Below are 13,759 nucleotides of genomic sequence, written 5' to 3'. Positions count from 1 at the left end.
AAATGCTGAAGAATTGAGCTCTGCTACTTGGGGTGGCACAGTGGCTTAGTGGCTAGCAATGCTGTCTTACAACACCAGGGACCTGGGTTCAATTCCAACCCTGGGTGACAGTCTCTGTGGAGTTTGCACATTCTCCCCGTTTCTGTGAACTCCCTCGTGGTGCTCTGGTTTCCTCCTACAATCTAAAGATGGGCAGGTTAGGTGAATTGGCCAAGCTAAATTGCCCATAGTGTTCAGGGATGCGTAGATTACTTATGTTAGCCCTGGGTAAATGTAGGGGAATGGGTCTGGATGGGATACTCTTTAGAGGGTTGGTGTGGACTTGTTAAGCTGAAGGGCCTGTTTCCAACACTTGTAGGAGTTCAATGATAATTCCCATGCAGATGATAAGCTTCTGGCTTTTGCCAAAAGAGCCTTGTTGAAGATGCAGTGACTAGCAGGGGAACATCAGGCCAAAGTACCAGATTCAAGCAAAGTCTGGAGGAGTCTGCCCAACTTCCAACTATTATCATGGCTCTAGCCTTCAAGTGATTGGCTGTTTCTATGGAAATAGAACATAGAACATAGAAAAGTACAGCACAGAACAGGCCCTTAGGCCCACGATGTTGTGTCGAGACTTCATCCTAATGTAAAATATAGTAACTTAACCTACGCACCCCTCAACTCACTGCTATCCATGCGCGTGTCCAGCAGTCGCTTAAATGTCCCCAGTGTCCCCACCACCTCAGCTGGCAATGCATTCCATGCATTCACAACTCTCTGTGTAAAGAACCTACCTCTGATGTCTCCTTTATACCTTCCTCCTAATATCTTCAAACAATGACTTCTCGTACCAGTCAATCCTGCCCTGGGGAAAAGTCTCTGGCTATTGACTCTATCTATTCCTCTCATTATTTTGTACACCTCGATCAGGTCTCCTCTCTTCCTCCTTCTCTCCAGAGAGAAAAGTCTGAGCTTATTCAAACTTTCTTCATAAGGCAAGCCCTCCAGTCCAGGCAGCATCCTGGTAAACCTTCTTTGCACCCTCTCCAAAGCCTCCACATCTTTCCAATAGTTGGGCAACCAGAACTGGACACAATATTCCAAGTGTGGTCTCACCAGTGACTTGTAGAGCTGCAGCAAAACCTCACGGCTCCTAAAATCGATACCCCTGTTAATGAAAGCCAAAACACCATATACTTTCTTAACAACCCTATCCACTTGGGAGGCAACTTTGAGAGATCTACGTACTTGCACACGCAGATCCCTCTGTTTCTCCACACTGCCAGGAATCCTGTCTTTAATCCTATATTCAGCATTCTGGTGGCAGCTACTTGAGAACTATTTCCTGGAAGATATTCAGTAGCTGGCAGATATGTATTGGTACCTGCTTAAGATTGTTTTAGTCATGCATGAGTACAAGAATGACAAGGATGGGTCATGTTGACCAGTCTCCAAATGCCCCTGCTCCTCAAGAAGTCAGGGAAGTGCCACTGCATGGGGAGACACCTTGGAGGATAAATCCCAGGGCACTCCAAGGACCTTGTACTGCTCCTCAATGCCCATCACTTCAAAATGTCAAGCTGAGGAAGCTACACTTATGCAGGAAACCTTCAGTGGGCTTGAGCTAGCTGGGCATTGGAACACTAAGGGAGAGCTAATTCTGAAGTACCACCGATATAATTTCCTTTCAATCATACGGCTGTGTGTATGGAGACTGGAGCATTGACCCAGAAGATAGAAGCTGTGTCGTGCACCCAGCCTCATTCAATATGAGCTTTTCTCCATCACACTTGAGAAACATTTGAGAGACTATTGCCTTAGTATCAGAAATATTCCACCCGCTCCCCATTTGTCAACCACGAGTCCCCCACCCCATCTGTCCAAACCTAAATTATCCATCCATATATCTCTACAATCCCTCTTGGAGCCTTGAGGTTCTAACAGTTGTCACCTAATCTAGCACCTTCCTATTATGACCATTGCACTCTCCACCATCATAATGCCAAGGTATTGCCACCATGCATCCTGAAGGCATGTACCTTAGCAAGTGGCATTCCATGGAACCGTTTACAAGAGTCTTTCACTTAGCATATCATGGATCACCAATTCTGTACATTGGGAGAATTACACTGCAATGCCAATATTCAAGCTATTATTGGCTTCCCACAATCTTCTACTTGGTCGTATTGTCCAACAGTAGCAGGTCTAGAGAAATGCATGGTTCTCAAACTAGTAACAACTCATGAGAATCCAAATGCACCCACTGTGCTATAACAGACTATTCATGACTCCATTGAATCAGTCAATGATCTGCAAGGGTATGATTTTGAAGGCATTAAAATTAATGTACCAGGATGATTTACATTGGATGATGAGCAATTACCCAACCCACACATAAGAGTATTCTTCTTGATTTAAATGTTGCTTCTCAAAACTACAAAGCTGAAGGCAATCTCATGGTTATACTCTGTCCAGACTTAGTGCATGAACAGTTGCAACTGTGAACTGCTAAAGACAAAAAAAACTGCAAGACATCACTAACCAGGGATGTAATAATAAAACAAAGAACTCTGAATGCCGGAGATCTGAGATAAACAGAGACAGAAATTACTGGAGAAACTCAGCAGGTCTGGCAAAACTGTTCTGAAGAACTTGATTATCCACAGATGCAATCAGACCTGCTGATTATTACTGCCTGACAGAATTAAAGATGTACCTTAAATAGTCATCCGCTTTGCCATACTGAAAGACTTCATGTATCACAAATAATTTTCAAGGGCAAACAAATGCTAATACAAAAAACATTACAGTTAGGTATCATGTCCACGCTACACCAGAGGTACATGAATATGGAACATACATGATGGCTAGCATATGAACCTGTGTGCTGGCCAGGGATCAATCGGGTAACCAATGACTCATGGGCTCATGTGAGACATAACAAATATTCTAACCCCAGAAGAAAAGGGAATCTCTAGATCCATATGATGGTCTATCCTCCCCTTGGACAAAAACAACAACAGACTTACTAACAACGCACAAGAGAGATGACATCTTTGTGATGATTTACTTCTCTTAATTTCCCATTGTTCAATGACTTAGCAACACAAGTACAACAGTCATTAACATGATGAGGGATATTTCAAGTTTATTTGGGCCAGTTGGTTTCTGACAACAGACCCAAATACGCTAAAGTGTTTCGCATATCTCACAAACTTGATTGAGTTTTTTGAAGAAATAACAAAGAGGATTGAGGAGGGCAGAATGGTAGACGTAATCTATATGGACTTCAGTAAGGCATTAGACAAGGTTTCCCATGGGAGACTGGTTTGCAAGGTTAGATCTCATGGAAAACAGGAAGAACTAGCTATTTGGATACAGAACTGGCTCAAAGGTAGAAGACAGAGGGTAGTGGTGGAGGGTCATTTTTCAGACTGGAGGACTGTGACCAGTGGAGTGAATGCACCATCCGATCAATGATCGTTATATGTTGAGAAACAGAATACGACTTTCTTCCATTGAATCAATACATTTTGTTCAAAGCAAATAACAAAGCAAGGACAATCCGCAGCATGTCAGCTCAGAGGCAACTGATTGACTTTGCCTGGCAACCAATTGTCTTAGCATTAGAAATTATAGGACATTCTTCTTCAAAAACAGAGGAGAATGAAAGAGATGCACATTTAAGTGATACACAATGAGATGAGCAAATAGACAACTGCCTGAGCTGAGCACAGATAGAGAGTGCAAGTTAGAAATACAAAATATTTGGATATCAGCAAACAGTTTCAGATAAGCAACCAGCCCAGATCATGCAAAGATATTATTGATTATGGCGCTAAATTGCAAAAGAACAGAAGTCAGCTTCAACCAACATGTGACACACCAATCATACATAAAGACTGGGAGGAAGAACACTCAATGATAATGTTGAGTGACAGCAACCAGCTACAAGACAACCCCAGTTGTCAAGCAACTGCATTAAAGAACAATGCATACTTCTCCAGAGGAGTGTACTATCGCCAGATCAGGTGCAGGTCTCAAATCTTGAAAGCTTTGTACTGAAGTATGAAATATTAATCATATAAACTCGACTGCTTATGTAGTTATTCAATTGACAATATACCCATGTACAATCAGAAAAATCTGATGGGGCAAAATTTGACCTTTGGAGAAAAGGGAATGTTGTATCGTGTCTCATTGTCAGTATGTCAGTGTACCCTTAAGACACATGCTCATTACATCACCACTGCAACAATGCTTATGACCTGAGGATAAAAAGATTTTAATCTCCATTTTGTTTTGAATTATGCCACTATACTGAAAGCATACTTCTCTGTTAGAGTAACTTAATACTAGCCCGAACACTTATATGACTGATGAATGTAATGTTTACTCATAATAGTTTGTTCAAATAAAAAGCTATTAGATTATTCAATACTACTTGATCCATGTCTAGTTCCTTACAATACGGGAAATAACCTAAACATTGATACAGTTGGAAGCAAACTCACATCAGAACATTGACAAAAATAGAAATTGCTGGAAGAGCTCAACAGATCTGGTATCATCTGTGGAGAGAAATCAGAGTTAACATTTCAGGTCAAGTGACCGTTCCTCAGAACTCATATCAGAACATAGTCAGCTAAGTGCTTAATATGTTGTACAGGTCATTCTGGAACTTGTTGAATGTCTTCTCGTTTTGAAATATTCTACTGTCATGTCTGAGTTCATAAAGGCAATAACACAAACCAATTACTTAGATTACTTACAGTGTGGAAACAGGCCCTTTGGCCCAACAAGTCCACATCGCCCCGCCGAAGCGCAACCCACCCATACCCCTAACCTAACATTACGGGCAATTTAGCATGGCCAATTCACCTGACCTGCACATCTTTGGAGTGTGGGAGGAAACCGGAGCACCCGGAGGGAACCCACGCAGACACGGGGAGAACGTGCAAACTCCACACAGAGAGTCGCCTGAGGTGGGAAAGTTGATTCATCATAACTCCTCACCATCAAAAAACCTACTGAACACAAATCCGTTTTACACAGTGGATATCATTTTAACCAAGACCTAAAGCCAGCAGCGGTCTGGTAGCATTGTAGGAGGTCGCATGCAGCTGTCACTTTAGGCATTTAGAGTTCTGTGGAAATTGTTCAGTCGAAACTTGTTTGCGTGTAATCTCTGAGGTTACTCAGTCATGAAATGCTTCTGTGTCCGACTCACTAGGATACAATATAAAATTTAAGTGAAGGCTTTCTTTCATGCTTTGAAATGTATTGTAATAACTGTTATGTAAATTGGAATAACAGAATACAACCTTTACTGAGTTCAGAAAAAAGATTTAGGAATTGTTGTAAGGAAATAAATCCAACAATAAGAAATGGAAACTGAAATACCCTGGAAAACCTTAAAGTGCTGATTATATAAGCATGGAAATTTTGAAAATTTTGGCAAATGCTTTAACAGTAAAGGAAAAGCTAGGTCTGAACTTTAACAAATTTTGGCTGCATACATTAAAGAAGGAACAAAGGGACTTACAGATTATAATGAGCAGTTTCATACAAGCAATCTAATTCTATTTAATTAAATGGAGTCGTTGTTTAATGCAAATGATTAAAATAGATTTCAGTTCAACCACAGCAGTACAATCTGATGATCACTATTAGTGCTGCCATTAGCATTGATGCTGGTATTAGTCTGCCCAGTATATACTATTAAGCAGCAATGAATCAATGTATAATTATTCGCTTACATATGTTTTTGGAAAACTTACATTGTCAACTCTCAACATAATTTTAGTATTGGAGAATGAAAGAAAAACTAACAATGCAAAATAATATTGCAAGCTGAAGGTATCGTTCGACCTAACCTTGCTCATATTGAAACAGGATTAAAAAGATAATGGCATCACCATCCTTTAAAAACTACCACTTTCACAAAAACAGGCACCTGGTCATTATGCCATTGCTGAATATGGAAACTTGCTATGTGTAATTAGCTGCTTACATTCACCCCATTACAACTGTGACTATGCTTCAATAATGTACCTTGGCTCTGAAATGCTTTGTGACATCTGATAATCATGAATATGACAGGTCAAAGCAGCATTCTCTTTTCTATTCTGGAAAATGAACAATATTTTTCTTTGTTTGCTAATTTTAGTAAAGTATTAGCTATGCATAGATCGTTGAAAATGAAAATAGATTATACATTTATTGACAGCATTGCCCTGACAGTTGGTCCAATCAGAAGTGACTTTTGGAAAATTATCAAAAATCTGCATCAGGCTGTGCCCAAATGGAGAAAGAAATGAAATGAGAGATGAAAGAGGAAGTTTAAGATAAAGATTGGTTTCTTGCCACAGAAAAATGCGGTGCATATTGCTTCTGAGAAATTTATTTTTGGATCACTCCAGACTTGAGAATTTATGTTTTAATTACTGTAACTCAGAAGAACAAAAGATGTAGGTTTTCATGTTGTGAAGCATTATAATACAGTGAAAATTTGCTTTCATTTGAATGTTGAGATGGTAAAAGAGTGAAAATGTAGAAGTGTTGGAAAAATAAAGAGGGCGGAGTGAGATATACTTTTTAGACAAATAATAGTTAGAATGCAGAAATCTGTTGAAACACATTCACAAGTATTTTAAAATTGCTTTAAATAGTTCTCCAACCAAGTGAAATGTCAAAGAACATGGAAAGGAAACAAAAGAGTTGTTAGGTTATGTGGAGCATATGGAGTTAAAATACAGATGTGTTCAAATGGCTTGTTGTACACTCATATTCAAACCATAATTTCACCATTAAACATGACAAAAATTGAATAAACATTATATATCTGCCATAATGATTGCTTAACACTTCAGCAACTAAATAGCCACATAAATAAAATTGATGGAAAGTTTGGTAATCTAGTTGTTGAATACAGAATACTTGGGCAAGGATTGTAAATGCAAATTAAAACAATCTCACCAGGCTCAGATATTATTGCAAAACACTTTTATAAAGGATTACCATAAAACATATGAGGCACAAGTCAGAAATGTTAGGTTTATTGAAATATATTGAATAGAAATATATATTCTCTTCTTCCATCTTTAAATTTAATGCCTCAATTAAATGAGTGTCAGTCTTTATCCAGAATCCATAAATGAATGAAGTAGGCCAATTTAGCAACTCCAATCTATTCCGCCTTTTCATAATTTCCTGAATCATCTGATTGTGACTTATCACCACTGTCCTGACTACTCCACATAACTCTTGGGATTCCTATATAGACCAAATACCTGTCTTACTCAGTTTTGAATAAATTCAATGACCACCCTCCATTGCTGTCTTGGGGTAGAGAATTCAAAGGGTAATGACTCTCTGAGAGAAGCAGTTGTTCCTTATCTTAAAGAGAATACACTTAATACTGAAACTATGTTCTTTCATTCTACATAACCACGAGGGAAAATATTTCAGCTACTACCATGTAAAGCCCCCTCACAATCGTATGTGTTTCAAGAAGATCACTCCTTGGCACAGTGGCTCAGTGGTTGGCACAGTTCTCTCACAGCACCAGGGACCCAGGTCTGATTTCTGCTTCGGGTGACTGTTTGTGTGGAGTTTGCACATCTCCCTGTGTCTGTGTGGGTTTCCTCCCACAATCCAAAGATGTGCAGGTTGGGTGAATTGGCCATGTTAAACTACCCATAGTGTTAGGTGCATTGATCAGGTGTAAATTGGGGGTAGGAGAATGGGTCTGTGTGGGTTGCTCTTCAGAGTGTTGTTGTAGATTTGTTGAGCCAAATTACCTGTTTCCACACTGTAGGTAATCTAATCTAAATTCCAGTGAATATAGGCCTAACCTGCTCCATCTTTTCTCATAAAACAACAAGCACCAAGCTCGTCAGTCTTCTCTGAACTTCCTCAAGAATAAATAAATCCCTAATCAAATAAGGAAAACAAAATATTACTCTCGATATTATTTCACCAATGACACGTATAGTTGTAACAAGATTTCACTATTTATTTCACATTGTCCTTGTGATAAAGACCAACAGTCCTTCTGCACTTCTTTCCATTCAAGTAGTATTCTGTGCTCCCATGCTTCCCAACAAAGTGAAAAATCTTGCATTCTGCTACATTGCACTCCCTCAGTTAACTTTTACCTCTCACTTGCCCTATCTGTATTTCTGCACTTATTCTTTAAACACCCTGATGGAAGAAGTGCTTTTATGGGCTTGAGATCAAAAAGGTAGACAAAGACTTGATTAAATAGCAATCTGCAAATTGTTTTAAACCTATGCTGAGAGAAAAAAGGGGCCACAAATGTTTGCTATGGCCATAAAAATGCTTGTAGTGTTATAAATTGACAAGGTTGTTAGTGCTTATATTCCAGGAAAACTGCATGTGCTCATTCCACCATAACTTTGGGATTGGACCCACAGAGAATATATCTCGCAGGAACATTGAACGAGGCATTGATGTCATTAAAAACCAATTAAACGCTCAAAACCAAGTGTTAACTTTAGTTTATTTGTTTGTAGAATATTGCCTTGCTGGCTAGGCCAATATCTATTGCATATTCATTACTGCATTGAGGTAAGTTAAAAGTCAGCTGCAATGCATTGGGTGTGGAGCCAAAAGTCCAACAGACAAGGTAAGGATGGCAGAACTATTTCCCTAAAGAACATGAATGAAGCAGATGGGTCTGCACCATAATTGATACTGGTCACTTGGATAACATTAGGAGGTAGTCCAGATGTTTCTATTGAATTCACGAGGAGATGCGATCCCACCTTTCCAGAATATTATCTTGGTATTCTGGATTACTAGTTAGATTAGATTACTTACAGTGTGGAAACAGGCCCTTCAGCCCAACAAGTCCACACCAACCCTCCAAAGAGCAACCCACCCAGACCCATTCTCCTACATTTACCCCTTCACCTAACACTACAGGCAATTTAGCATGGCCAATTCACCTAACCTGCACATTTTTGGATGTGGGAGGAAACCCACGCAGACACAGGGAGAATGTGCAAACTCCACACAGGCATTTGCCTGAGGCAGGAATTGAACCCGGGTCTCTGGTGCTATAAGGCAACAGTGCTAACCACTGTGCCACCGTGCCGACCATAAGCCACTACCTCCCCCAATATGGTACACAGTCACAGCCAGAAATGAGTGTAAAGAAAGATTTGAATGACTTTGAATGACTTTTCTCATTGCATTGTATGTAAGATTTATTTAGCTACCTGAAGATGTGCTTTGAGATCTATATTTTGAACTGCCTCCAGTGCTGATATATCCTTTCTTGAATACATTAACGGAAACTAAACACACTACTCTAGATGCAGATTCACCAACACCCTGTATAGTCGTATCGAGAGACTTCACAGTTTTTAAACTCCAACCTCCTAGCAATGAAAGTCAAAATTATATTTGCCCTAATATTTGCTGCCCCTGCATGCTAAATCTGTGTGTTTCATATACAAGAACACCCATAATGCTCTGTGCTGTACTTATTTGCAGTCGGTCTCTTTTCAAATGATAATCTGCCTGTGGATTCTTCTTACTAAAGTGCCAACCTTCACACTTTCTGACAATAAACAACTTTTTGCCCATTCATCTTATTGTTTACCCTGAGACCATTCATGAAGCCTGTCTCATTACACATCACCAGGTCCAAAATAGCCTGTTCAATATTTTGATCCAGAATGCACTTTTATAAGAAATTGTGCAAAATATAAATCTATGAACCCATTCTCAAGAGTATCTTGAAATGTTACTTACCCAATCTATTAAACGGTTATAATCAGTCCGTTATTAATTCCTTTCCTACAAGATCCACTTTTCTTGACTTGTCCAACAGTGTATTTGTTCTTGCTTTTTCTTACTTTCACCCAAACTGATTCAAGATCTTGATCTTCCAAAGGTCATTTCTCACTGCAGCACTGGTTTCATCTTTTATAAAGAGAGATGCCCTACCTTTCTCCTGTTTCCTCATCTTTCTGAAGAAGCTGCAGAACTCAGCACCTATCTTGCTAACTGTACTATTCCCTAATAATACACAATCCTTTTTAGCTTCATCCCTCTTGATTGGCCTCATGTACCAGGATGCTATGGTCAATGCACACTTAGCATCCCTACAGTCCCTGCTGTCATCTAGAATATTGATGGCTTCTCCAATGTTTTTTTTTATCCTCATTCCTGCCTCACTCATGATCACACCTTCACATCCTTGGCCATAGATAAATCAGTTTTAATCCAAGAGCTATGACTTTCTCCTAGAAGAAAGTATTCAGGTACTTTTTTTCTTTCTCTGATACTTTGCAGTGTCCAAAGCTCATCACTTCTGAGGTCACATTCCTTGACACTTCTTGTAAATATGGGTCCTGACGATCACTACAGAGTTCACCAAGTCCCACTTGCTACAACTGTAATACACTGCTATCTTTACTTAATTTTGTTTAACTAATTAATGTTTCAACTTTAGAAATACTTGTTGATAACTTATAGTGTTTAACTAGAGTCATAGAGTCATAGAGATGTACAGCACGGAAACAGTCCCTTCGGTCTAATTCGTTCACGCTGACCAGATATCCCAACCTAATCTTGTCCCACTTGCTAGTGCTCAGCCTATATCCCGCCAAACTCTTCCTATTCATGTACCCATCCAGATGCCTTTTAAATGTTGCAACTACACCAGCCTCCACCACTTCCTCTGGCAGCTCATTCCATATACACATGATTCTCTGCATGAAAAAGTTGCCCCTTAGGTCTCTTTTATATCTTTCCCCTTTTGCCCTAAACCATGCCCTAAAGTTCTGTGCTCCCCAACCCCAGGGAAAAGACTTTGTCTATTTATCTTATCCATTTCCCTTGATTTTATAAGCCTCTATGAGGTCACCCCTCAGCCTCCGATACTCAAGGAAAAAAAGCCCCAGACTATTCAACTTCTCCCTATAACTCAAATCCTCCAAACACAGTAACATCCTTGTAAATCTTTTCTGAACCCTTTTTAGTTTCACAGCATCTTTCAGGTAGGAAGGAAACCAGAATTGTACGCAATATTCCCAAAGTAGCCTAACCAACGTCCTGTACAGCCGCAACATGACCTCCCAACTCATGTACTCTATACTCTGACCAATAAAGGAAAGCATACCAAATACTTTCTTCACTATTCTATCTATCTGTGACTCTACTTTCAAGGAGCTATGAACCTACACTCCAAGGTCTCTTTCTTCAGCAACATTCTCTAGGACCTTACCACTAAGTGTATATGTCCTGTTAACAGTTGCTTTCCCCAAATGCAGTACCTTGCATTTATCTAAATTAAACTCCATCTGCAACTCCTCAACCCATTGGCACATCTGATCAAGATCCCATTGTAATCTGAGGTAACCTTTTTCACTGTCCACTACACCTCCAATTTTGAGTGTCATCTGCAATTTTACAAATTATACCTCTTATGCTCACATCCAAATAATTTAGATAAATAATGAAAAATAGTGGACCCAGCATCGATCCTTGTGGCATTCCATTGGTCACAGACCTTCAGTCTGATAAGTAACCAGTTAAATTATAAACTTAATCCAATACTAAAATCTCTCCAGGACAACTGTAAACTACTGCGTAAAATAGGAAAGAAAACCCACAAAATCACTAAATAATTAATTAATCAGCCTTCTTACCTAATTAATTGCTGTCCCTGGATCCTTCTCTCAAACTACTTCTTGTTCTGTTCAAGAATTGCACTACACCTCTCGCCCCACCCCCTGTGCAAAATGTCTGGTCTCAGTGTAACCTATGAGAAATCCTAACATGTATTAGACTCTTTCTCTTTCAACTAGATACTTTTCTTAAATTTGCTGGTTGGCCATGGAAAATTCCTCCTTCTCAGAGTCTTTTCTTTCAATTTAATATTGTATCATCTCGTCTTGCCAGTCTAACCTGGAATTTATGTTGTAATACAACAAAACCGGCTCCGAGAAAGGAGTTTCTTGCTTTGAAAATTCTTTAACAAAAAGCCCTTTACCCAGGTATTTAAATAGTTTGTGATTTCTGTATCTTGCCAACATTACTAAAATGTTTTATGGTATTTTTACAATAAAATACCTTCTAATGCAATCCATACCATATTTCTGAAGTAAGAAATAGAAGAATTGCTTTCATTCTGCTTGCATTATATTTCCAATTTCCTGTTTTCCCAGCAATCAGTTGGCTATGTACAGGAAGATAAAATGAACATGTCAAAAGTTACTAAAGCTAAATTAAGGAATAAAGAAATGAACAAAATAACATTTTTTTTAACCCAAGATGGTTATCATGAGACTGGCCATTACTGTGAAGACAAGTAAAAGCGATCATTGCTGAATACAATGAAACTGGTTCTTAAAATAGTAAGTAAGAAACATACAACTGCTAAATATAGTGCAACCTAGTTCTTATTTCAAATATGTGGTGTGCATTACTACAAGGAAAAATGAAATGCTATATTTTAATGAATGCATAAAAATATGACTTGTGCAATTTCAGTTTTCCTCAATTTGACCTCTGGACTGCACTGAACTGCCTAAACTCAGGGTAGAGATTGTCTATATGATTGTTTTCAATGACTGTAGTTTCAATAGGGAAATTAAAGGTTTTCTTTTTTTGATTGCACTAGAAAGGGCAAATATATGAACATTCTTAGGGAACAGGATTGAGTTGAGTTCTGATTCCTCCCACTATTATTGAAGAAACTGCCGAAAAAAAATATTATCTAGGGTTACGTATAAAACATTACCATTTATCAAGGATTCCAGAGGACCAACAGCACCCTCGGAATTCTCAGCAGGAGTAAGGAAGAGAGGAAAAGAAAATAATCCAACTGTGGATGGACAACAATGTTTTCTGCATTTCATACTTTGTCTGATTGACACTTGATCTACAGATTCACTCACAGTAGGGGGATGCTCTTTATATGTAATCTTTCCCTGGATTTTGATTTTTATATTTTTAATAGTGTCATAAACAGGTACAGCTGTATATTTGCTGGACAATCTGAGTTTCTTTTTTATTTAAGCTATTGTAAAAGTCACGGTTACTTTCAGATTCTGCAGATCATGAGCAGGCAAATATTAAAACAGAACCATCCTGCAACAAACAACTACATGTTGTCAAAGCTAACGGGTAGCCCAATTCATGTTTAGGAAAAAATAAATTAATTATGTTCAATGACTCAGAAAATAATTAAGAAAAATATATAAGTAATTCCTAAATGCCTTTTGGCCAGAAAAGGTCTTGAAATCCAGCATGTGAGACATTTGCCTGCATAACAGCTCACAAAGTTATTCAGAATGAGGTCACAAAATATAAATAAATCCAGGTTTTTCTAGGTAACAGTTTTAATTTAAAGGTCAAGCTGAAATCACTTTAAAAAATTTAGATGAATCCTTAATGCACAATTGTGTTGAAGATCCCATTTTCATTCAACTGTAAAATCAGCCTTCTGCATTTTACATAATAATCTGATTTCTTCAGTGATAGAAATGGGACCCTGAAGCCAAATGTCTAACAGAAGCTTGAATAGATTCAGGTGGAGATGTGGGAATTACATAATAAAAACACTATTGACTTATTGCATTAATATCAAACTAAATTACTTACTTATCCGGGGAATTGAAATTCTATCCCGGCCAGAACAATATTATTTCCAATTTCGAGGGAAATAATCTATTGATTTGAAAATCTTGAAACCAAAATCGTGCAGTCATACTGTTGAAATCTTTTTGAAATGGCCACA

The sequence above is a fragment of the Chiloscyllium punctatum genome, chromosome 2 (assembly GCF_047496795.1).
Source record: "Chiloscyllium punctatum isolate Juve2018m chromosome 2, sChiPun1.3, whole genome shotgun sequence".
NCBI lineage: Eukaryota > Metazoa > Chordata > Chondrichthyes > Orectolobiformes > Hemiscylliidae > Chiloscyllium > Chiloscyllium punctatum.
Note: the sequence above shows the minus strand (reverse complement) of the source record.